Genomic DNA, 23,462 nt, shown 5'->3' with positions numbered 1-23,462 from the left:
CCTTTACAAGACAGTCTTGTTTCGAGGCAACGACCGAAGCGCATCTAACGAATCATCCAACGAGATAATTTGATCGCGTAGCAACTGGTTAATTCCGATAACACGCTATAACGGTAAAATACACCACGGATTCCACATCTCGCTATCTTGGGTTCTCACCTGACAGCCGGTCCCGATTAGATTACGTCGCGCAACGTTGGCGGTCGGGCTCCTCGGACGCGCGGCTCTCCAGCGATGTCTGTCCTCGTCTCGTTTCCCCTTGTACGTTACTGCCTTCTGATAATGTATCGACGTAGCGTGCAGTTATCGCACCGATTATCGGCTCAATATCCAGTCCATTGACGTCACGCGTCCAACAATTGTACGGATGAATGCTTTTCTCGTATTTTCGCTCTTTATCGGCTCTCCATCCCGCCGCGTTTGTCGCGGCCGGTAGTATCCTCGTCGATATCACGGTCTGTGTAACGTCGGTGCTATTTTCCTCTCAAGTAAATCCTGGTCCCGGCCTGGATCGTCACATTCTATTTGTCTTAGTAGAAAATGCTGCTTGACAGAAAATCTTGCTTTCGGATCATTTGTTATTGCTGAAATCGCGTCACACCATTTCGACAGAGCTGCGCCCTTATCTCCGCTCGAAGTCCAGAAGACAATGAGAAAAGAGCATTCGGAGTAGTTGGTTTGTCTTCTCTCAAATTCGTGCCCGGACACAAAGTCACTTTTGATAAGTTTGCACCGATTACTTGGTGTAATTTATCGTTGTCGAAAACGGAACGCACGCCAATCGTACGGTTAAGTTAAGAGTCACGGTTTACGGAGCCACCGTACGCGCGTCTTCCCGCGTATCGTCGTTCTAGTTGACGGTTTCGTAGACGCGCGATAAATGTACATGCCGCACGGTAACGCTCGCTTTTATCCAATGCTCGCTCGTCGGCTGCGCGCGTCCGCGTGCTTGTCGCTCTTTCCGACTCTTCTCCCCCGTTCGATACGGCGTCGCGCCTCTCGCTCATCATCGCGAATTTTCCACCGGCCGGGGTTCAATCGCAAGCGCGTGCGTGCCTCCGCCCGTGATTGCGCGGCAACGCGAGGCTTCGCGATCCGCTGGGGGGATATCGCAAATTCATGTCGCCTGCTATAGATCTTTGCTCACGTTCCTACATTGCCAATACACCAGCGCATTAAAATAAAATTATAATTCATAATTCGCTGATTACAGATAGAAATAATTGCAATAGAAGCAATTGCTGAAAAAATAGATTTAGGTAAACTTAAAAAAATTGCAGTTATATTATAGTAGATATATCGAAATTAATGAGCAATTTGTTAAGAATGTCAGAAATAATAAGAGATTATAGTTATAACAAGATTATTCAACGATTGAGATTAACGCTTCTAAAAGTTTTTTTAAAGTATAATTATGATAATTCATAATCCAGTTGTACGACGAGAAAGATAGAGAAATTTAATAAAGATTGCGTACAATCATATATATTGCCATAGCAGTGCAAGCAGACTCTTGTCCTGGTTTAAAGATCGACCAGACGTCCTCGCAAAAACGAGAACCCGTAATTAAGATATTAATAACTTTCGAGCGCGACTGTTATTTACTGTCGATAATTGAGAACCAGTTCACGGAATTCTGGAGTACAGAATGAGACATTGAAAATTCCAATCAAAGATCTTGGATTGAGGATTTAAACTAAAAAATAAACCATAAGATCACTAGAAATTATCTTATTGAGATGGAATCAGTGTATCACAAACAAAATAAATAATCGAGATAAGTAAACACGAAGAAATCGCGAACCACATGTCGAATTACAGCTTTGCCAATTATTTCGCTAAGATCGTTCGAATATCACAGCTTTAATTATTATGAATGTAATCAACTTTGCCACTTGCTGGAGATACACCGCGACGACGACCTCGTTCTTCAGCAACCGGACTGTATCTCTTAAGACGCGAGAGGACTCGATCCGATACAACATTACTCTGGATGATAATGACGCTCGTAATTCTCAACGATAGTGCTCAAATACTGGTCGTCGTTGCGGTTGTCGCAGTCGCCGAATGGTGCTTCTCAAGATCAAGACTACACGAGTTATGATCCTCGTCACGGATATTTAGCCTTAGTTATAACGGATCAACGAATAGTTGACTTGTTGAAACCGACTCGGCAGGTAGCAAAAATTGAGTTGGCGCATAGCAAAAACCTTGACTTGAATTGGATTATTTTTGAAAATCTTAACTACTGCCGTCTTTTCACAAGAATACGCAGATTATAATGGATGATGGATGAAGGACTACCTAGTAGTACCCGTCAGGTTACATTTACTACTAACAGTAAGATCTCTAGATCTCTAGAGACCTTGTCTATAATAGGTCTCTAGATAGGCTTGGATCTAACACAGAATTTTTGACAGCTTTCGACACAACTTTCCCACAAGATACTTGTAAAGATTCATAGTAGATATATATAAATAGTAATAAATAGATAAAAAAAATATGTAAAAGATATATAAATAATTATTTGTACTCTTTTTCTAAAAACTAACACAAATGAAATCAGTTTAGTGCATCAAAGGGTTAACGTAAGCAAAATAAAGTACCAAAATATATTTACAGCGAGTTAGTAACGTAGATAATGGTAATTTGAATCTTTTTTTCGTTTACGAAGAATGAAGAGGATAAGATTCGATAGAGTATTAATTTATCGACGTCTCTTTCTCGACTGAAGGCGATGAGGTCAGGCGAATACTCGTAAAATCAATGAACTCGCTCTGTCCCGAGAAGAGACGCCGAGCACTGCGCGACACTCTTTGCCTTGACGCAGAGCGGTGCTCCTTCATCATACAGACTCTTTTCTCTTTTCCATCGTTCGCGCTTCGTGCACAAGGAATACGGCGCGAATCTTCCCGATGTGTTTTAGCCCTTCTTCATCGGCTCTCCATCTCTTCTGCCAAAAGAGAGGGAATTACGAAGAAAGAGAAAAGGAGTAGGAGGACGAGTAGCTTGAAGGTAATCAAAAGGATGGGCGCGCGCGCGTTCGCGAGTGCTTGCGCCCCTTCGCTTGCCTCTCGAGGCGCATATACGTACGGGAGCGTTGCCGAACAATCGTTTCGGTGGCTTTGAAGTTTTCCGCCACGCTACCCCCGCTGACTCTCCGGAGGTTCGTTGCGTTCGCAGCGAGAAAGAACGACAACGTCGATGACAACAAGGGAGATAAGTCCTAGCACTCTTGTACTCACGTATGCACATCCGCCCTCTCTCCCCTTTGCCCGCCTACACTGTTGGAAAATTTTTGTAGTTTTGTTAAAAAAGGTCCTTGTTAAAATTTTTGTGTAAAATAATCAACACATACATGTGTAGATTTAACATATGCCTGCTATGTTAATTGAACTTTACAAATTTAAAATGTAAAATTAATAAAATAATTTAAAAAATATGTTAAAGTAACACAATTTGAACGTATTTATTAAATGTGTTAAAATTTACAGAAAAAAAAGTGCTGATTTTGCTCTATAACAGAAGTGAGAATAAAAATTTACAGAAAAAGAGTGTTAATTTTATCTTACAATCTTAACTTCAACATAAAAGTTATGTTAATTGTACACATAATTAACCTCAAATTACGATCAGAATAACATTTCCTTTCTGTTTAAATATTTTAACATTGTATCTTTGTTACCATTTAACACATCCATATTATGTTAAATTAAAACAAAAATTTGAGTGAACCGTTTAGGACATGTTTTATTGGGATTTATGTTATATTTAACACAAATTTTCCAACAGTGTACTTGTTTTCCTACTCCTTTCTTCGGGTAGAGATACAACGATAATGTCGTCGAACATGTTTCCGACAAAACGGGATCCAGTTGGAGGTGGAACCCTGAAGAGACTAATTACAGTATTTTTTACTTGAAGATTCGCACGATGGTCATCGTAGCCGGATGATGGTACCCGCTTTGATTTTTCACTCTATACGCATGGCACCGCACGCTAAAGAGAGAGAATAGCTCGAGGGGGCGACGAAGCTTTGAGGCGACAACATGCACGAGCCCTCTCTTTCTCATTTTCGCTCATCTCCAGTTTCTTTCGTATCGCGGGTCTAATCAACCGAAAGAAAGCTCCTCTCGTTCGTGCCCTTTCGATCCTCTCTCTATCGTTCTTTCGCGGATTCTTCTCGTCTCAATGATTTTCCGCTGCTGAATGTTCTTTTGCTTCTTCTCTTTCTTTCCCTGCTTCAGATTCCTCGCTCTCATTCGCGATCCCTCTCGCTTCTCGTCTTTTTTCCCTTTGTGCTCGCATGTCAGAAGGCGAGTTCGCTTCCGATGCCACGTATGCAGAAAAGTTGACGAAAGTACCCACTTATTGTCCTCTAGTGGCAGTCGAGTGCAGCTTTGACGACGACGTGGTAATTAGTTCGTATTATACTTTGTGACATCGCAGAGAATGGCCGGTCAGAGAGCGAAAAAGAAAGCCTTTCCCTTTCTCCTTCTCCCAATGTTACCCTCGCCCGCGGCTTTTTTCCCCTTTTTCGAATCCTATCACGAATTTGACCTCTTCATTCGCTCGATGACAGCTCTCACGTGCGTATACGCTGAACGCAATCCACTTTACTTCTTTCCTCTCTTCATCCTTTTCCATCTACTCATCGTTTGCGATGATAATTTTTATACAGACGGATGAGTAAAACGGGAATCAACGATCGCTCGACCGAAAAGTCTTTGTCGTTGATGAATGATGGTCGAGTGCGCAGCATAAAATACAATTGCCTGCGTGTACGCACGGACAAAAGAAAAAAAATCACGACGAGACCTTAATGAGTGCGCTTGTTTTTTCATGAATTCGTAATTCTCAAGCATATTGCGACAGTAAGAGAGGGAGGTTCCTCGATCTCTCACCGAGACCATCACGAGGAGAAACCCGATCCTCAAAGACGACGCGCGCGACTCTCGCGTTTGAACATCGATGAGCGCGCAAAAATAATTTTTTTTTTTTTTTTATTAATGCAGAATGTTCTTGTTAACGTTGAAACGGAGTAGTCGGCGGGCGGGCGACGGCGAAGAATCCTCAAAGACGTCACGCGGCCTAATTTTCCGACAGAAGGAGCATCCTTGCTTTGATGCGTTGGGACTTCAACTTTCGCTGAAGCTTTCTCTCTTTCCCTTCTTTATCCGCATCGTTTCCACTCGTTACGTTTGCCCGGTGGATTTCTTGCGAAAAAAAGTTCGCGACCGCGGAGAGATCGCGTTAATGAGTCGCGACAGTGGTTTCCGCGCTGCAAATCGCGTTGTAGCGACGAATAGAGCTATTCGTGACAAAGAGATGAGAATTCTAACTTTACGTACTCTCACATATGAATTCGTTTATCTACCATGCTTGATGAGAAGAGAAAAAAAGGATAAACTAATATGGAAAATGGGTTGACAGTATAATGATGACTGAAACGAATCGAAGTTGAGTCTGCTCGGAGGGAAAAAAAAAATTCTCTCGGGGTTTTTGTAGGCTTGTCAAGCGTCAAAGAGACTCAACGGTGCTGCTTTCTCATGACTTTCCGACTGGAAGACAAATGTAGATAAATAAAAAAAGCCTGACTAAGTAGAAACAACTGTAGAGAATTCTTCATGATAATTCTTCGAAATCACTATGTGACTTGATTATAGCTGTACCACCGCTCGTTTACACTACAGTTTTCGACTGACATGTTTATATAATTTCGTTTCGCAAATCTAAGCATTCGCAAACAACACACGAAACTGACGAAACTGCGTGGGATCGAATTTATCCGACAATGAGCTCTTTTATAGCCGTCGTCGAGTTAGTGAAACGGGTGCTACGAGTTTAATGGAACCGCATGGCGACGTACGTGTTTCTCTGATGTGTGAGTAAAAACATCTATATACTCGAGTTTTACGCAGTATGTAAGGGCTCGGCACGGCTCCCTCTTGCTCGGTTCCATTTTTATGCTTTTTCTCGTACACGACGCGATGTAACGCGACGTGACGCGACGCGACGCAGCGCGACGCGGAGCGACGTCGATGAATTCTTTGATCCGTGCTGTAATTAGTTGGTAACGGGCAATGCAACCCGTCCGCCGTCGCGGTGTAAATAGCGACAGCTACTATCGGTGGTGGCAAGGCAAGGCACGGCGAAGGGGTCGACTGCTCATGGAAGAAGGGTATAGCAAAAATGTTTTAGCGGCGATCAAAGTAGCCCCGACTGTGCCCCGTGCCGAGAGCTGTTGCACTGAGGTAATATGTACTTCGAAAAGAAAGGATTTGCCGTGCCCAACCCCCGTTTCATGCCCACCGCGACATCATCTTTGATGATGGCGAACAATATAACAGACGTACGCTGCATTGCTGTGAATTTCATTGCTGAATAGACTTTCCACATATAGAGAATTGGGTTCATAAATATTGTTTGTCAATTAAATATATTTCGATATGCAAAGTAGATCCCTAAATAAAATGGACTCGTATAACACGACGGAAATTTTTAATATTTATTTGTTTTGAAGTGGAATAAAAAATATTTTTCTGTTACATCTTTAATATTCATTATATATTTTTGTAAAAAACCCTTACACCTTTTATAAATATGTGTTTCCATATGCATATACATGTATAATAATGTATGTGATTCATATAACATGCATTCCCCGTGTTACACGGGGAACTGAATTCCTAATAATAACAAATCTGATTTTGCGTTCTTAATAATAATATTGTACGTATTGTAAGCGCAGAGAAAAATTAACGGAGCTACCGGGACTTGAACTCGGGATCCTTCGCTCACAAGCCTAGCACTTAGGCTGCTACCCCACGACTGCTCCACTACTACGCTAATTTCTCCGATCCCTCATCAATACTGGCCCTACGGCCCCAAATCTCCTTATACAGCTCGGCCAGCCCTGACATCACATTCGCCCCGAATGTGCCATGCCCTCCGACCGCCGAAGCCTGCAAGAATAACTCGGAGCTATACTCCACAACTTCCCAATCACACCACCCACAGGTATCCGATGTATCGGGCAAGTTCTCCTCCAACGAGGTAACGCGAGCACAATCCCACTTCTGAACTGTAAGCGCAGAGAAAAATTAACGGAGCTACCGGGACTTGAACTCGGGATCCTTCGCTCACAAGCCTAGCACTTAGGCTGCTACCCCACGACTGCTCCACTACTACGCTAATTTCTCCGATCCCTCATCAATACTGGCCCTACGGCCCCAAATCTCCTACAGTATATTAATTATTATGCTATTAATGAAACTCGAAATAAATATTATTAATTATTCACGGTTTTAACCATGCTTTTCTGCGCGAATAAATTTGCGATTTTTTGCGAAATTCACAGATGTTTAATATAGAATTATAGAAGAAGAGGAGAAGTGTTTGGAACGTGGAAAAATAATATTCTTGAACGTAGTACGCGCCGGTGGCAAAGCTCGGCGCTTATAAGGCGCTTGTTGAGTGCGGCACTCCGCGCCCTTAAAGTATCGTCACCGTTCTCGTCGTCGTCGCCGCGATGCGAGACATTCTGTGACGCCGGTGGATTGCGACGAAGGCTCAAGCGTCTCAGAGCGGGAATTTAATGCATTCGTGTAGGAACCGAGCGCGGATAATCCAAACGCCATTCGAATTTCTAGAGATCAGTTCCAAAATCAGTTTTGGTTTTGTACGCATAGCTCGCGGTCCCCTTTCGAATGATCCGCATTGTTGTTATACCCGTGAAATCAGAAGTTATACGAATGATATTCATTTTTCTGCAATGTGACACTCTATAACGTCCTGAAAATATTTCCAAGATATAACACATGTCCCATTCACGCTGCCAAATTTTATTATTGCCGTTTATCTTATAGAATCATTAAAACATCTGATCATTGGAAGACTTTTGTTTAGTATGTTTAAAAATATGCAAAGTGAATTGTGTTTCTTTGACATACGCTAACCGCTGAACACCGTAATAATCCTCATGCAAATATCGACTAAATTTCGTGCAAAACAAAATACAGCTAACAATAAGTAAGCTAACAAAAAGATATGGTGATCAACGACGACACGTGGAAGTTGTTTGAGAAAGAAATAAGCGGTTATGTGCTTTGCGGATTACTCTATCTTGTTTTACTTGTCCAGGACAATTGATATTCAAGTATATAAAAAATAGATTTATATAACAAATATCAAAAAACTCACGCCATATATATGTATATTACATTTCTACATACTGCAAAATGTCTATGTGTTAATTAATCATATAATATGTATATTATTTTTAAATTATACATATACTATTGTTATGATAAGCATGTTATTATATAATCTTACTATTATTCTCTCTATTTTCCTATTCTTATTGGAGCACGGTAATTCTGATGCAAGAAACGTTCTAATATAAGTGGCTCGGGGTGTCAATACAATTCTAAGTCCATTTCGCTATACCGTCACATCTCTCAATCTACTCCTTGTTCGACGATTATGAGGTTACATCCCCGAGCGAGCGAAGCGATCAGGCCTCTGTAAACGGCTTTCTCTCTTGGCGCACCGAAAAGCGACGTAACCGCGATCGATTCGTTACAGCGAACGGCCGCGCTACGCCGCCATGAATTCCGACGAAGTTCCCGGGGTCCAACCCCAAGCCCTATGTCGCATTAATGCATCGAAACGTAGTTACAGTTTCGTAACTCTATTTTGAGGGACGCGCACGGTAACGTGCACCCTGTGCGCGCCCTCGATTTTCGTAATATTTCGCGGCGCGCAGATAACTACGAAAGTCTGGGCCGGGTAGCCTGACGATGATGATGGGGAACGTCGACGTTCGTCGACGTCGGCGTCGACGCGAAATCGAATGTGAAGTGCGTCTGGTCGCTTCGCATAACGGGAAAATCATGAGTCCCGTCCCTCTGTTCACCCTATACTCCGTCTCTCTCGCTTCGACGTCGAGGGCTCTTCGTTCTAGCTCGCTTAAAGTCGGCTTAATTACGCCTATCGTGGATAGGCAGCTATTTTGAATATTGACAAGTAATGACGGGGACATGGAAATTACTTCAGTGCGAAAAGATCGCATGTGATTAATTTGAATAGATATACGTTCGCTTTTCATACGGTACATTTCGTACAAGTAGAGAGAAACCGAGGTAGAAACTGATGAATGTTTATAGCAAGTTAATGGCTAGACTTAAAAGGTAATGCGATCCTTTATCGGCCTCATCAGCGAAATTGGAATGTCACCAGGCAACAACAGAACTTGTCCGTCTGGCGTATTAACGCGACGCAATCGGAAGAACCTGTTATGATTTATTAATGGACAGAGTGCTTCGCTTAGGCATTATGTGTCGTGGGGGCGACTATATGTCGGACGATTACGACCGGCTGTTACATTCCCATCTACCATCAGATCGCTGTATTGTCCGTCCGCGCGCACGCTCGGCACATATTTTTTTCCTCTTGATTAATTTCCACTAGAAAATTAATCGCTTCCAGAGAGAGAAAGGGGACTTGTTGTCAGTCCCACGTTGGTGGTGATCGCATACGCGGTCCTGCAGATTCCGCCTAGCCAGTTGACGCGCATGCACGATCACGCACGCGAAAGAGAAAAAGAGAGAGATAGAGAGAGAGAGAGAGAGAGAAAGACAAATACGAGGATACGTACGGGGATAGAAGGGGGACGATAAGAGAGGCTGAACAGAAGGTTGGTTGGGGGGCGCGCGTACGAACCCCACGAAATATTGATTGACATCCGGGTGACAGATTTCACTGGCCACACACCCCTTCGGTCTTCAACTGGCAGCGTATACCGAGCCGAACGCATTCGAGTACCACCACCTCCTTCCTATACTCTTTGTCATGCTGATTTGTTGCCAACCACGTAGAGGTGCTCAACCATCCGCCTGTCTCGTCGGAGATCGACCTCGCTTGATAACGCGAAATGAAGTTTGCGAGTTCGATGAATGCTTCATCATCAGATTCGATCGGTGAGTCGCTCACTCCCCCTTTCTCTCTCTCTCTCTCTCGTGCTTTTCTCGTAGTTTCATCCGGCTGTTTTGCTACATTCGCAACGAGCTTACGGGGAATTGCGAGAGATTACCCTCGTCGAGCTGTGGTTGCTCTACCAGCGATCGGCGTCCTGTCGGTGAGACGAGAACACCGGATATGCAGATCTCGACACCGCGCGCGATTGTTTGCGAGGCACTTGACGTCTAATAACGTACAATTAGCGCGCCGGGTATAATTGCGATTAAATGCCAGCCGGGAATTATCATTTCCGACTAAACGCTTTGATAAACAAATTCCGAGGAGCTCATGCCGAACCGAACACCGCGCGAATCTCGTGTTCCTCACGCTCGTCGCCGTCACTCGTTATCGCGTAGGGTTTCTATTTGCCGTCGCGTTAGACAGGTGCAACGCCAACCAAAGTGCATAATAACATACGTTACGGACGAACTTTTACCGTTATCGATACTCAGAACGTCGCTTGCATGATTGGCGTATCGATCTATGGAAAATCTATGCGATGCGATTAACCTTTCGGCTATATACCTTTCGATTTCTCCCTGATTGTACAATATTTCATCGCTCTTATATTACTTGGGATCAGCTGACATTAAAGAAGATGTCAATAGCATACCTGTTCTTTGAAAGTCACGACTGGATTCACGCGATGATATATAAATATTCTGTAATAGAGAGATAGATTGATTTCTCTGATTTTCTGATAAAGTCAAGAAAATATTAGATGTGTTAATAATCACGGTCTTTTTTAAACATTGGACAAATATTTTGTATGCAAAACAAAACTACGAATCTTTGATTTTATTTGAAATATTTCGTATTTTGCGAGTTCAAACGCTTTTAATCAAGAAAAGGTAGTACATACATGTATGTATGTTAAGCGAATGTGTGTGTCGCGAGATGAATTGCGTCAAGTACGTCGCAGAAAGAAAGCGGGCAATCGTTGGCCGAGCTTCGAAGTGGCAAACAAAGAGCTATGCGACAAAGGCAACGGTGGTAGACGAAGATGACGGAGACGATGCGATTCTTGTTGATCGCGGCATGCTGATTGCTCGAACGGAGGAGCCAATTGAAGATGTGACAACGACTCGACGCCTCTGAATCATGTCACATGTCAAATGAGTGACTCGGAAACTGTCAACCGGCCCAATTACGTCTTCATATGAATAGCCGACTCACAGAACCATCGTCCCACGCGCAACGATGCTCAATAAGTCGAGGTTCGGCACAACCGACAAAAATGGTCCGATCGCTCGTTATACGAGCACAGGCATGCACTTTCACACGTTCGTTTTTCCTGACACATCCTAATATTGCGTCACATAAATGGTGAGTTAGAAAATTTTGAGAAAATTATAATATTATTATTTCTTGTAATTAAAACGTAAAATTTTAATATTTTAACTGAAAAGCTAAAATGTTTGCGTTTGTAGCTTTTGCAAATCGCAATGAAACATTTACAGTCTTTATAAACCTGTCGAAAATATAAAATTTATGCGGAATTATATATTCGTATTTTAAATATTCGATATTAATATAATTATGAAAAATTCTCATGGTCAAAATATAATTTTATACATAATATTTAGAATTTTATTTTTTTTTATATTACATGGAGAGTAAAATGGAGAGTAAAATATATTTAAAAAACGGTCATTTAGTCCTCCATGCAGAGAAGTAGCTCGTAATTATTTCATTAAATTCCAGTGGTACGGTGTATAACCTGCAAGGGTTGCGAGTATAAGCCGCGGTAACCCTCCCGCGTACATATCGCAAATATTGGTCCATTACGAGATCACAATGCTCTCTCACCTCGTATGTACCACGCATAGCGTTAACCTCAAAAGAGCTTCTCATAGGGCGATTGAACAGGTTGCCTCGCACGCGTTATCGACGCGATATTATGTCGAATTCAACCGAATGAACCGGTGGAATCAATCAAATTAAAACGGAACAAGTGATGATGTCGAGTAAAAGTGGATAAAAACGCAAGCTGAAAAATGTGCTGTCGAGAAAATTTTTGTCGAGACTGTTGCGCCAATTGTTTTATTATATAGTGTAACTGTTTAAATTAATAAATTAATAAAAGGCTAATGAAAGGGTAATTATTTTCGCGGAAATCAAAACACAGTGCTGTATAACAATTTAGCTTCGCGAGTAGATACGTTGATATTTACTGAATTATTTATTTCAGCATTGTTATAAAAATTCCGTGTTATGAACATCCCCTATGAAACTTCATTGTGACAGGTAGACAGAATAATATACAGAAATATATATATTGTATATTTTTTTATGTTGCTTATTTTTACCTACCACCTTGTTTCTCTATGCTGTGCACGGTGGAGTCGACGCAACGTAGGAATATAGGATTAAATGGTCTTTTGTTTACTGATTTTATAAGATAGATAGAAAATATTAATGTGTATGAACATAGAACGCAAGTATATTAATAATGCTATACGAATAATGAAAGAATTTATGAAAATTTATTTGCTTTTATGTTTAATATTTCATTTGTGTGTGTGTGATATTTCTATTTAATATTCCATAATCATACAAGTGTTTTATATGTATATCAAAATAATATACACGAGAAAATAAATAATAGGGAGTTTCTGCATGCAATACCGTCTTTCAGATACCGTAACCGTATCTCAATTGTTCAGATACATAGTGAATGTATCTGAACAATTCAAATACGGTTATAAAATTACGGTATCTGAAAGTAACGTACCCACGATTTATGAACAGATGAGGTTCACATCAAACGTCGCAAATATCATCGAGAATGACCCTGCTCTTGCACGCGAGCAGTTTCTAAATTTATTATCGGAGAGCGAATGGAGCATAATTGAGACGTATATATGTAAAACGCACATGTGCCTCCCACGCCCACCGCGTAATAAACGCCTCCGTGTCTCCTGCTGTCAACGTACTAAAACTGCACCTCCTCTTCACTTTATACAGTCAAGCGCCAAGGATGTAATTAGTGGCGCACTATTGACGCAAAATAATCAGATAAGCTCTTATTGATTATAGCACGTGTACCATCATGTGGCAAGATAAATTCAAAATATCCTCTTTTATTTGGATTCTTTGATCATAAAGACTATGTTAATGGCACTATAGCTATCGAATTGATATCTTCATCGTAATATTCAATTTAACATTTAATTTCAATTACGGATAAATGTTTGTAGCATTTACTAGACCTTATCGATTATTTGATGTAGCGCTAATTTCGTATCGATATTTAGAGGATAGCTCCTAAGTTATTTTCCGCGCTAATACTCTGGGATGCTTTATATAGTACACGGTTCAATTACGCACTAACCACATATGTGAAAATCATTGGTATTCGCGAACAGTAGGCAGCAACATGGTGGAGGCAGAACGCATGATATTGCCCCCGGGCAGATTTGAGTGCGCGCAGCGCAAATATTGCTTTAAGATTATAGGAGCGCAGGACTGACGGCGCGCGGCGGCACGTATCTAATATCCGTGGCTTCTTCCGAAGTGTCATATCCGGGAGAAGGGCGCGCGATCAGTCAGTCCCCGTTACATGACAATTCGAGGATCGCAAAATTATTAATATATCGTGCAATCACCGTGGAATAAAGAATATATTTCAAGCATATATTTCAAGTTTTTAAATATAGCTTAGTTCGGTAATCGATATAAAAATTGAATGAGGAAAATTTAAAGATGGATAATTGAAAATGATATGACTGAATTATTTTTGTGATAATTTTTAGCCCCAAATTGATAGCAAGTTATCCGTATTAAGTCCTGTAGCTTTTTTAATAAGGAAATACGGAAATCGGAAATTTTCCGGTCAAGAATGAACGGCCGGCCCGAAATAGAAACTTCACCGTATTATTGATTTCCGTCCTTTGTGTCGCGTGATCGAGAAAATTGAGGCGGCGCAGGGCAAGGAGGCGCAGCCGGAGGGGTCGAGCCGGAATCGCTGATGCGATTACCCGTCGCTGAGTAATGCACCGCGAGCTCGATGATACAGTAACGTTATTATCGTTCTTTCGCGGGATCGCTCGTCGCGGAAGCCGGTTGAATATTCATCATTTGCCAAATGTCAAGTGGTACATAATACATGGCGAAACCGTTTGGCTGCGCTTGGATTCCTTGCATTTGCATCTCTTTAAAAAAAGAAAGCGTCGCAACGCTCGCAAAGATTGGGCGACGATAACACGTTGTTCATGAGTAAAGAGTACCTAATGTGTCTTCAAAATGTCACTGATCGACATATGCACTTAGGATTTATCAAGAAAATACACTTTATGTACTGAAACGCTACTTTTGGAATACTGTAACATCGAAATTATATACGTGACGCAGTGAAATAATTAGTTCAATAGTTCATTAGGTGATATTGGAACGTATCAAAATGTACTATGCGTTATAGCGTATTACTAATGACCTGGTAATGTAAATGCCGTGTAAATGAGCGGATATAGAAGCGTTCATAATACAAGCGATAAACGGCCGAGTGCCGTTAATAAATGTGGAAAGTGTTGATACCATGCAGTACTCAGCGCAACTACTCGTTCAGCTCGTCGTAACAGCTCGCGAAAACGCTGCAGGATTAAGCATCACGGAGACGGAGCACGAAGAATGCGAAGGGCGAGAGTGCGGCGATTAAGGTAAGCAGCTCGTTGCGAAGGAGTCGACAGGAATAAAAGCGAGTAGTAGTAGATGGCATTGAATTGGGAGAAGAAACACCCGGCATCGTTGGGAGACGAAGAGGGACACGCGTTGTCCCTCGTGGGATCAGCTTGAGCATTGTCGAGAGGGTTGCTTGCTTCGTCGCTCGTCGCTGGAGGCCGCCACCGTTTACCACCCTCTCTCCCCCCCTCCTTGCCACCTCGGTTACAATCACCCTTCCTACGCCACCACCCTGCTTCTGTCCATTCCTCTTACCGAAGGAGAAGCAGGACAGGACAAGAGAGGATGAGGGGAGATGGCGGGATATGGTAGGTAGGTAGCTCGGGACTGTCACTCGGTGATGGATGATTCTACCCCAACGCGATCAATTCGCCTACCCCACGCGCACATGCCTCGAGGGTGAAGCTTACCCTCGTGCCTCGTGCGTCGCTCGCTACGGGAATCGCGATGCTTCCTCTCAATCTAGCGAGAAGGTGCATTCCTCTCTTGCGAGTACTCGAATTGGCGGAGAGGGATCATTTCGTTCCACGAAATCAATGGCGGCCACGAGTCGCCGGATCGGTATAACATTCCTACATTCTTGGATTCTGGATAAGAATCAAATTAAAAAGCTAAAGACGGAGAAGATAGAAACGCATGACCTGCCTACAAGGACGATATTTAATCATAGTCGTTACATAATAATTCCACGATACATCTGTTGTTATTCCTAAATTGTAGTTGTAAAAAATCTATTTTACTAGGATTTAGAATTTGTCTGCAATAGACGTAGTAAGCCTTAAGCCGTAAGAAATTGACTAATCACAGTCGAATGTGAGGAAAATAATCGACTATGATTGGTCAGTTTCTTACGGCTCATGGCTTACTACACCTACTGTAGACGACTCTTTATATATTCGCAAGATTTCAAATAATTTTACTTATAATTTTTTGCGCGCATAATAATCTCACTTAATTAAAATATTACATAACATTGATAAGAAAAAGCTATTTTTCTTCACGCGATATAATATCTAATAAAATATAGCTCTACATTTATTAATATATAGCTGATAATAACTGACATGTACTATTTAAAATTATCAAGCGAGAGATAAGCATCCATCTAATAATAATGAAGAAAATTGGTATAATTAAATTACACTACGGCAGGGTACGCAGAAGATAAAGACGCCTTTTTATCTGTGCCGCGCTGCTGTTTAAGAGCCGCTGCTTATCGTACACCGAAATTTGTAGACGAGCCAGTAAAAACGTTAACGACCGCCGCCGCCGCCGCCGAGCTCCTCCGCGCTTTCCCGAGGAGGGACTTGGCCTTTCGTTACTTCCTATACTATCCGTTCCGGTTCTCGCACACGTCTCGTCGCCTGGTTTCCGTCTAATTTGCATAGTAATTTTAATTAACGTTACCGCAAACTGCGATATACGCGCAAGCTACACGGACACACGTGTGCTTTTCGCATAGATTACGCATACACAAGCGGACAGGTAACACGTATCGTACAATCCCGGCGGAGAGGTCCGCAGTTCTCTCGCCGAGTGTAGCTCGTCACTCTGTAATTACTTTCCTCTAGCGGCGCGGCACGTCAATTCAAATTGCTCTCGAATTACCCAGCACTGAGATCGAGCTTTTCACGTATGTGCGTATGAGAGTGCGAGAGGCGGGGGTGTTAAAAGAGTGGGTAAATGAACGATGGTGCAAGCGCGGAAAGCTCGGATCAGTTCGGGAAGAGGAGACGAGTAAAAGCGAGAGAAAGAGAGGGAGAAGGAGTTTCTTTCGGAACTTGCGATTCACGTACTTAACAAGTTTGAGGATTACTCGCTGCACGTTTTTGAATGCATCGCCCGCTCGCCGCTGATAACCACGCGCCCGTAATCCTTAAAAGACTGAGATGGTCCTTTGAATTATCCGCGCGCGGCGAAAGATAAAATGGCGCTTATCGCGGATGAGAAGGAAGAAGAAAATTGCCGTGAAAAAAACCAGGCGATGGCGATATTGTCGGCCAACATCGTTCTCAGCTGCGTTTACAGCCTCGCATTTATAACGGGATTTGCCGAGAAAGATTGTCGCGCGCGTGCCATTGTACAACGGTTGAATACGGCGAGAACTTTGTTATTAATGACGCCGTTAAGCCGCGTCAGTTAAAAAGACATTCTCTATCTCTTGATGCGCAGTCAAAATGTAAATGAACTCGGTGCAGTAGCAGTTTGTAAAGTCCCATATGTAAAAAGGTGTGTTTATGTCAATTTGTGAATGGATAATATACTAGCAATAAGCAATAAATACGAAATAAATTTAGTGAGCGTAAAATATAATGTGTTGGACGGGCTAAACCAAGAATTGATATCCATACATTTTTATATCGACATTTTATATACACATATTAAAATTCAAATTAATTAAGTTATACTTTTTTATCTTTAAACAGAAATATCTGCAAATACTGAAGGTAGTTATAAATATGATGTTTATTTAAATATGAATTCATATTCATATGAAAAAATATAAACATTTTTTAGATATAATGCAAATAAAGCAAAAATAATAAATAATTTGATTTCTGATATTATTTGTGAATATGGGTTTCAATTTACTGCTACTCATATTGCTAAAAACTTTTAATAACGTATTATTAGTTATACGAGAAAAATATACACGTTTTCCTTGCCATAACAAAAATAAACTCGAGGTTGGAGCAACGCGCTTTCACTAGTAATTAAATAAAAATTGCTCAACCAGTAACAACCAAGGCTACCCGTTAGACAAACTCAAATTCCAAGGACTGACTACTTATGTATCACCGTCTTATTTATATTGTCACACGCGCGAAAAGGAATTCTTCAACCGCTAATAGTGCTAATGCGTGACAACTAAAAAATGTGCCGTCTTCGTCAAACAGCTAGGATCGCACAGCACGAAATGTCACATAGTACAAAGAGGTCTACTTCTGAAGGCTTATATCAACCGATAATTTTGGATTTCTCTATTTTCATCCTCCAACTGATATAATTGCGGCGAAGTCAGTATCATAAAAACGGAAAAAAATATTTTATTGATTGTCGCGTGTCATTGTTCAGGGGTACACGAAAAAGTTATCACCGCTAGTCGCTCTGCTGTCAAAGTTCGAGCTTATCGTGAGATTATCAGTTCAATTCCTATTTCAACGAATTTTATCGGAAGGTCTACTCACCGGAGAAGAGAGATACGTGTTACGGTCGTGCCTGGACACTTGCAATTGCCCGCACTCTTTCACACGAGAACCGAAGTGTCTTCTCGATCGTGTTGTCTACGTGGTTCGGTACTCCTTCAGGGAACTGTCTTCGTCACTCGCACAATCGCGGCGCACAATCGGAGCACGAGAGAGAGAAAGAGAGAGAGAAAGAGAGAGACAGAGAGAGAGAGAGAGAAAAAGAGAAAGAGAGAAAGAGAGAAAGAGAACGAGATAGAGAGAGAAAATGAGAATGAGAAAGAGAGAAGGAAAGTCGTGCGAAGGGCAGGGGTGGCTAGCTTAGGCTCTAACCAGCCGAGCAGCGTTTGTTCGGCGCGTAGGTGTCGAGAGACAGTTAACGGGTTAACCTTGAAAAGGGAATTTGGTGGCGACGACCGTACGTAGCTAGGCTGTTTTGGGTGGCGCGTATAGTACGGCGGGATAACACGGCGCGACACACCGGGGACGCCTCCCGGTGACTACCACGCGAAACAGAGAAATCGATAGAATGGCCCTGGCACATGCGTGCATCGCCAGGTCCTTCCTCATCCCCTCTCATCTAGGGGGGGGACTGGGGGGAAACCGGCGGAGAAGGATGACGACGACGAGTCGGAGGAGGCGAGGGTGCCAGGCGGCGCGGCGCGCGGGGGCCGGGGGCCGGGCGCCGAGCAGGAAACGGAAGAAGAGGAAGACGCAGGCGGCAGGGTTGTAGACGTCGCCGGGGCCAAAGTAATGGGAATTTCTTTTTCGCGCGCGTTTGCCGGCTCCGTGTGTACTTCTTCTTCGCCGGTATACGTCGGCGAGCTTTTTTCCGGGGACCGCGTTCCGCCCTCTCTCGTTTCTCCGTTCGACCCCTTTGCGAGAGGGATCGCGGAGCGTGCATCCCTCTCGAAGGTGTATTACAATCGTTCGCGCGAGGAGCGCATCGTTTTAGAGATGATAATTTTTTAGAGAATCTTGCGAAAGGGTATACACACGCACACACGGCTCGCGAACGAATCGCGTACACGTTTTCCGGAGTAAAACTCTCGAATATCCGGTTTTGGCATTCAGTTGGATACCTAATGTATGCAATCAGTACGTTTTACTGTGGCACAAAGCTGTTCTTGCGCCAATAAATTAGCGCCATAAAGAAAAAAAATTAATTTTTTCCTATATTACACAGCCTTATATTTCACTTTAGATATAACGCGTATATTACTTAAAGTTTCTACATTATTTAACTTACAGTCTATATATCTTTTACTTTTGTCTTGATGCAATACGAGTCGATAAACCTAAATTTACGATGTACTACCCTTTTACAGACTATACCTTTGCTTTTAGTATAGATAAAGAATGGAGATTGAGTTTTTCTATCAGGCCCCGCGCTCGGTAGAGGTGCGACCTGAGATGGCGGAATTTGTTTCAGGTCGTTCTACTTCACTCGAGGGTTAGCGCGACGAAATATTGCGTCTCCGGTGACGCACGATGCCGGAGAAACGGTAAGGAACCAACGGAGCGGCGAAAGAGTAAACTAAAGTAGAACAAACTATGCGTAAGACAATCACGGATAAACGTGGCTGGATAAAGTCCAAGGAATTTATCGTCCGGAAAGGTTGGCCGACAGGCTGCTCATTCCGGTAAATTTCCGCAGTCGTAAATTTCAACGCGCGCTTCGGCACATTTTCATAATAGAGAAAAATCTAGAGATTCATTCCGCGGCGTTCCTTACAAATATGTTTTGCCGGAGCAGAGATAAATTTTCTCAGGTACGAAATGGCTCGCGGTTAAGTTTGACCGCTGGAATAGGCTTGAAACTTATTGGCACGACCGCGATAAAATACGCTAACGTGGTTCGAAACATGTTGAAGATTATGTAAACGTTTATGGCTCTCTAAATAAACCTGCGAATTTCTGCGAATGGAAATAGGCAAAAACTTGTTAGGTGATAAACAGTTAAGAACGTGAATCGTTTATATTAAAACTGTATATTTCAATGTATAATGTATTAATTTATTTATTAGTATTTTAATTGGGTTGTAGATAATATTTTATTAGGTATATACCGATCGATATTAACTGTTGCGCTACAGCGAAATTTCCATCGACAGAAGTTGTTCAGCAAACTTGTACAACGAATAACCGCGTGAAAGGCGTTGATTGCGCCAGCTTAAAGATAGTTTTAACAACGCTGCTTTGACCGTAGCAGCAGCTTGGACGGAGCAGCTCGATCGATCCACTCAAACTGCGTAACCGCGATAAAAATAAGATTGACATCGATAAATCACGATAGGCGAAGCGTAAATATAGTGGATAAAGCTCCATAGCGATCAAACAGATTCAGATTGCTACGGAAGCAATTGTAAAATGCATCGAACGGCGGACGAAAAGGGAAACGGCGAGGAGAAGTACGTCGTCCTGCAGTAAAAGTCGAGACTGTCGAGAGACAGAAAAGAGAATCGGAGGAATTGCTGGAACGCGGCCAGGTTGCATTTTCAAATGGGTACCAAGCTCGCTCTCGCGAGCTCGTGCCAGAAAGAATTAAGCAGCATCCTTTAAACCGTGAATGATAATAGCGGCAGGTTTCGCCTAATGGAACAGTATACACTCTAGCTTGGCAAGTAATTCAGCAATTGTATAGTGAGCTGCATTGTCTAGTTTTCGAGAACAATTCAACATTGTTGTGAACATTTGCATTTATAATGCGGAAACATTCTCTGTAGATACATAATTCAACGAATGTGTACAATTCATACGTGTACAATTTGACGATGCGTTATCCTCGCGCGTTTAAGATGCCTATCGAATCCGAACCAAGGACCCCTATAGGTTTTCTCAGGAGAAAAACGCCGCAGGGGAAAAATGTGCGGGAGTTCGAAGAGAGATTTCGATGTGGGATGCAGGTTTCACGGTGTCATGGCAACACCCATCGAGAACGTCTTTGACTCCCCGTTACACTGCCAACGTACTGGAAAGAAAAGGAGAGAATGTACCGCGATGATGAAGAAGCGCGGTCGGCGGCGCCTCCTTCAAAAGGAGAATCGGCCACTCGATCGAGTTTCTATCCGGCGCGGTGCGCCTCTTGCTTGCGCTTCTTGCTTGCCATCTTATCGGGAGGACGGTAGCGTGTGTTGAGCATATTGGGGAAGCGATAAGAAAGGCGGCCGAGAATAGTGTCGTTTCAACGTCCGCCATTCGTTTCGCGATATTTTGTAAAAAAGTTTCGTTGAGACAGTTATTAGCTACAGATCTATTTTTTTTATCGCATCTTGCATGAACGTAGATTTGTTCAAAGATCCGTCACTTCTACGATAATTTATATTTAAAGAAAAAAAATAGAAAAATTCTGCTCTCGTTTTATTTATAGCCAACAAATTGGATCTATCCTACCAAAGAGATTTTTCTAAATCTTCGGGAAGAGCCGAGCACAACGGGATAGCTCTAAAATGATTATAGAAAGTTCAGGTCTCAAGTAATAAACGTGGTTTTCTCTTTCGCGTGCCGCGAACTTTCCTGCTATATTCTCTGGACACAAAGTCGAAAAGCCGGCGTTGTTGTCTAGAGAAACATCGACGTTATAGTCACACATGTGAACGCAGAAGACACATGTATTTCTCATGTATGATAAAATGGGTTTTACATTATATAACAGCAGGAATAATTTCACGCAATAAAGAGAAATATTTTAGAATCATATTCGAGGATATTTACAATTACTTAAAGAGGGTCATCGAAGATATATTTTTGCCTTATATAACACGAAATAGTATATTGTACAACTAGTGGGAAAGGTGGTCGATTCTGAATGAGCGTGAAGTTGAGCGAGTGCGACCATCACACTCATTTAGGCTCGACCACTCTTCCCACGAGTTGTTCATACTATTTTTCCTAACAAGCGCGAAAAGCGGCCCATTTCACGCTCGCGTTAGGAAAAGATATATTCTTTTACAAGCATTCCATTTTTGTTTATATCAAACTGATAGAGTGATTTAATATCAAACGGTTTTCCTATCGGTTTCGTATTGTGTTTTCGTTTTCGGAGAGCGCGAGGATATCCAATGGAACAATATTTGTTACAATATCCACGTAAATGTATCGCGCTTTCATCAAGCCATTCTTTTTCCCAGTGAATCCATCGATTGAAAGCTACGCGCTTACGGTCGCACGCAATGTGTCATATTTTGCCCTCATGCACTCGGGCGAATTTAGGATGTGTGCGCGAGGGACAGGCGACCGATTTGAGTCTGACAAATCTGAATTGTAAATCTGGATGCAATTAAAAGTGTATCATCCGGCAGCGGCCGACGCGGCCGCCCCGCGGCGCGGACGGCTAGGGTTCGAATCCGCAATTAAGGCGAAACATTATATAACGATTGCCCGTAGAAGGGTCGAGGAGTCGCGCGCGTATCGGAGTTCTCTCGCAATACGAGAGTTTTTCCTTCATCGCGGAAATTAGCGTCCGCCCGGAAATCGCGGCACGACCGATAGTTATTAATCGACGCAGTCGGCATAACATTTCGCGCATACAAATTGCGTCTCGCCCGGAATTACATGTTGCAAATTTACGCAGCCGTCAAAATTAATTATTTGCTCCCGATGAGAGAAACAGTCAATTAGTTGCATTACTGTTAAATCGATTTTGCTGCGTGATGCTATAAAAATGCGATTTTAATCATAAACTCCAATAACAATTTAAGCTTGTTTTGTAAGGTTATCATATTATATTAATCTGCAGTGATAGAGTAAAGTTTTCTTACGTTTAATAAATACTGTCTAATAAACACGTTATATTTTCTTCTATTTTTGCATCGCACGTTAGACTATTTTTGTTTTGTCGCTTGATTTCATTTCGCAAAGTGCGTTCCTCGATGCACTTCGACAATGGAAGAGTGTCCTCAACAGGTACCTAAATTTAAGTCGCTGTAAATGTGGATCGTATGAAGTGGCTTATTGAAGTGGCAAATTTCATTAAAGTGGAAAATTGCAAGTAAGCGTACGTCGATATAGGTCGTCCGTTGCGCTAGTCGCTGATAGCAAGCAATTAGGGCATGCGATAAGGTATCGTACAACCTATAGTTTTGTTGCACTGTTATCAGTGTGGTAAAATTAACGATAAAATTTGCACGAAAAGATCTATTATATTTTATTTTATTTTTCGTTTTTGTTGCTGTGACGTTATTTTCCTTTTCTAGGAACGGGAAGTTAATCTATCGATTGCACGAGTAACGGGCTTAATCGAGCTTCTCGTTTACCTTCAATATACGCTCGAGGTGTGTAAACATTCTGTCACCTCGCAAAGTTGTAAGTCATAGTATGCTGTGTGTTGCACGTGGAACGCTATTGTAACGGATGATAATGAAACACAATGGCTGCGCAAATCGCTTTATTGATTATCTCGATCGAGTCATTACGAGCGGCAATTATTGCGATGTAATTTTACTAACAATTAGCTTAAAGAATATTACAAAATTAATACTATATGCATTCGCAGAATTCTTAAATATTGTGTGTGTGTGTGTGTGTGTGTAAACATTTGTTTCAATTTTTTAAGTTTCTTTATTAATCTGCAATAAT

At 42.1% G+C, this 23,462-nt stretch overlaps 2 protein-coding genes across 5 annotated transcripts in view; one reads left to right on the top strand and one right to left on the bottom strand.

The window, feature by feature from the left end:
- Positions 1-18,356, bottom strand: part of Fz2 (frizzled 2) — a 76,343-nt gene extending 57,987 nt beyond the window's left edge. The window contains exon 1 of one of the 3 annotated variants that reach the window (XR_011731810.1): positions 160-938. The gene's annotated coding sequence lies outside the window, so the exon portion shown is untranslated. Of the gene's footprint in view, positions 1-159; positions 939-17,888 lie in introns of those variants that run through there. The other 2 variants (XM_071776648.1, XM_071776649.1) reach the window with 2 other exon arrangements.
- LOC139812034 (serine-enriched protein) overlaps positions 14,027-23,462 on the top strand; it is a 43,509-nt gene continuing 34,073 nt past the window's right edge. For both annotated transcript variants that reach the window (XM_071776656.1, XM_071776655.1), the window contains exon 1: positions 14,027-14,678. The gene's annotated coding sequence lies outside the window, so the exon portion shown is untranslated. The remainder of the gene's footprint in view (positions 14,679-23,462) is intronic.

The sequence above is a fragment of the Temnothorax longispinosus genome, chromosome 4 (assembly GCF_030848805.1).
Source record: "Temnothorax longispinosus isolate EJ_2023e chromosome 4, Tlon_JGU_v1, whole genome shotgun sequence".
Classification (NCBI taxonomy): Eukaryota; Metazoa; Arthropoda; class Insecta; order Hymenoptera; family Formicidae; genus Temnothorax; species Temnothorax longispinosus.
The sequence above is the reverse complement of the archived record's forward strand: the minus strand, read 5'-3'. Positions and strand labels throughout refer to the sequence as shown.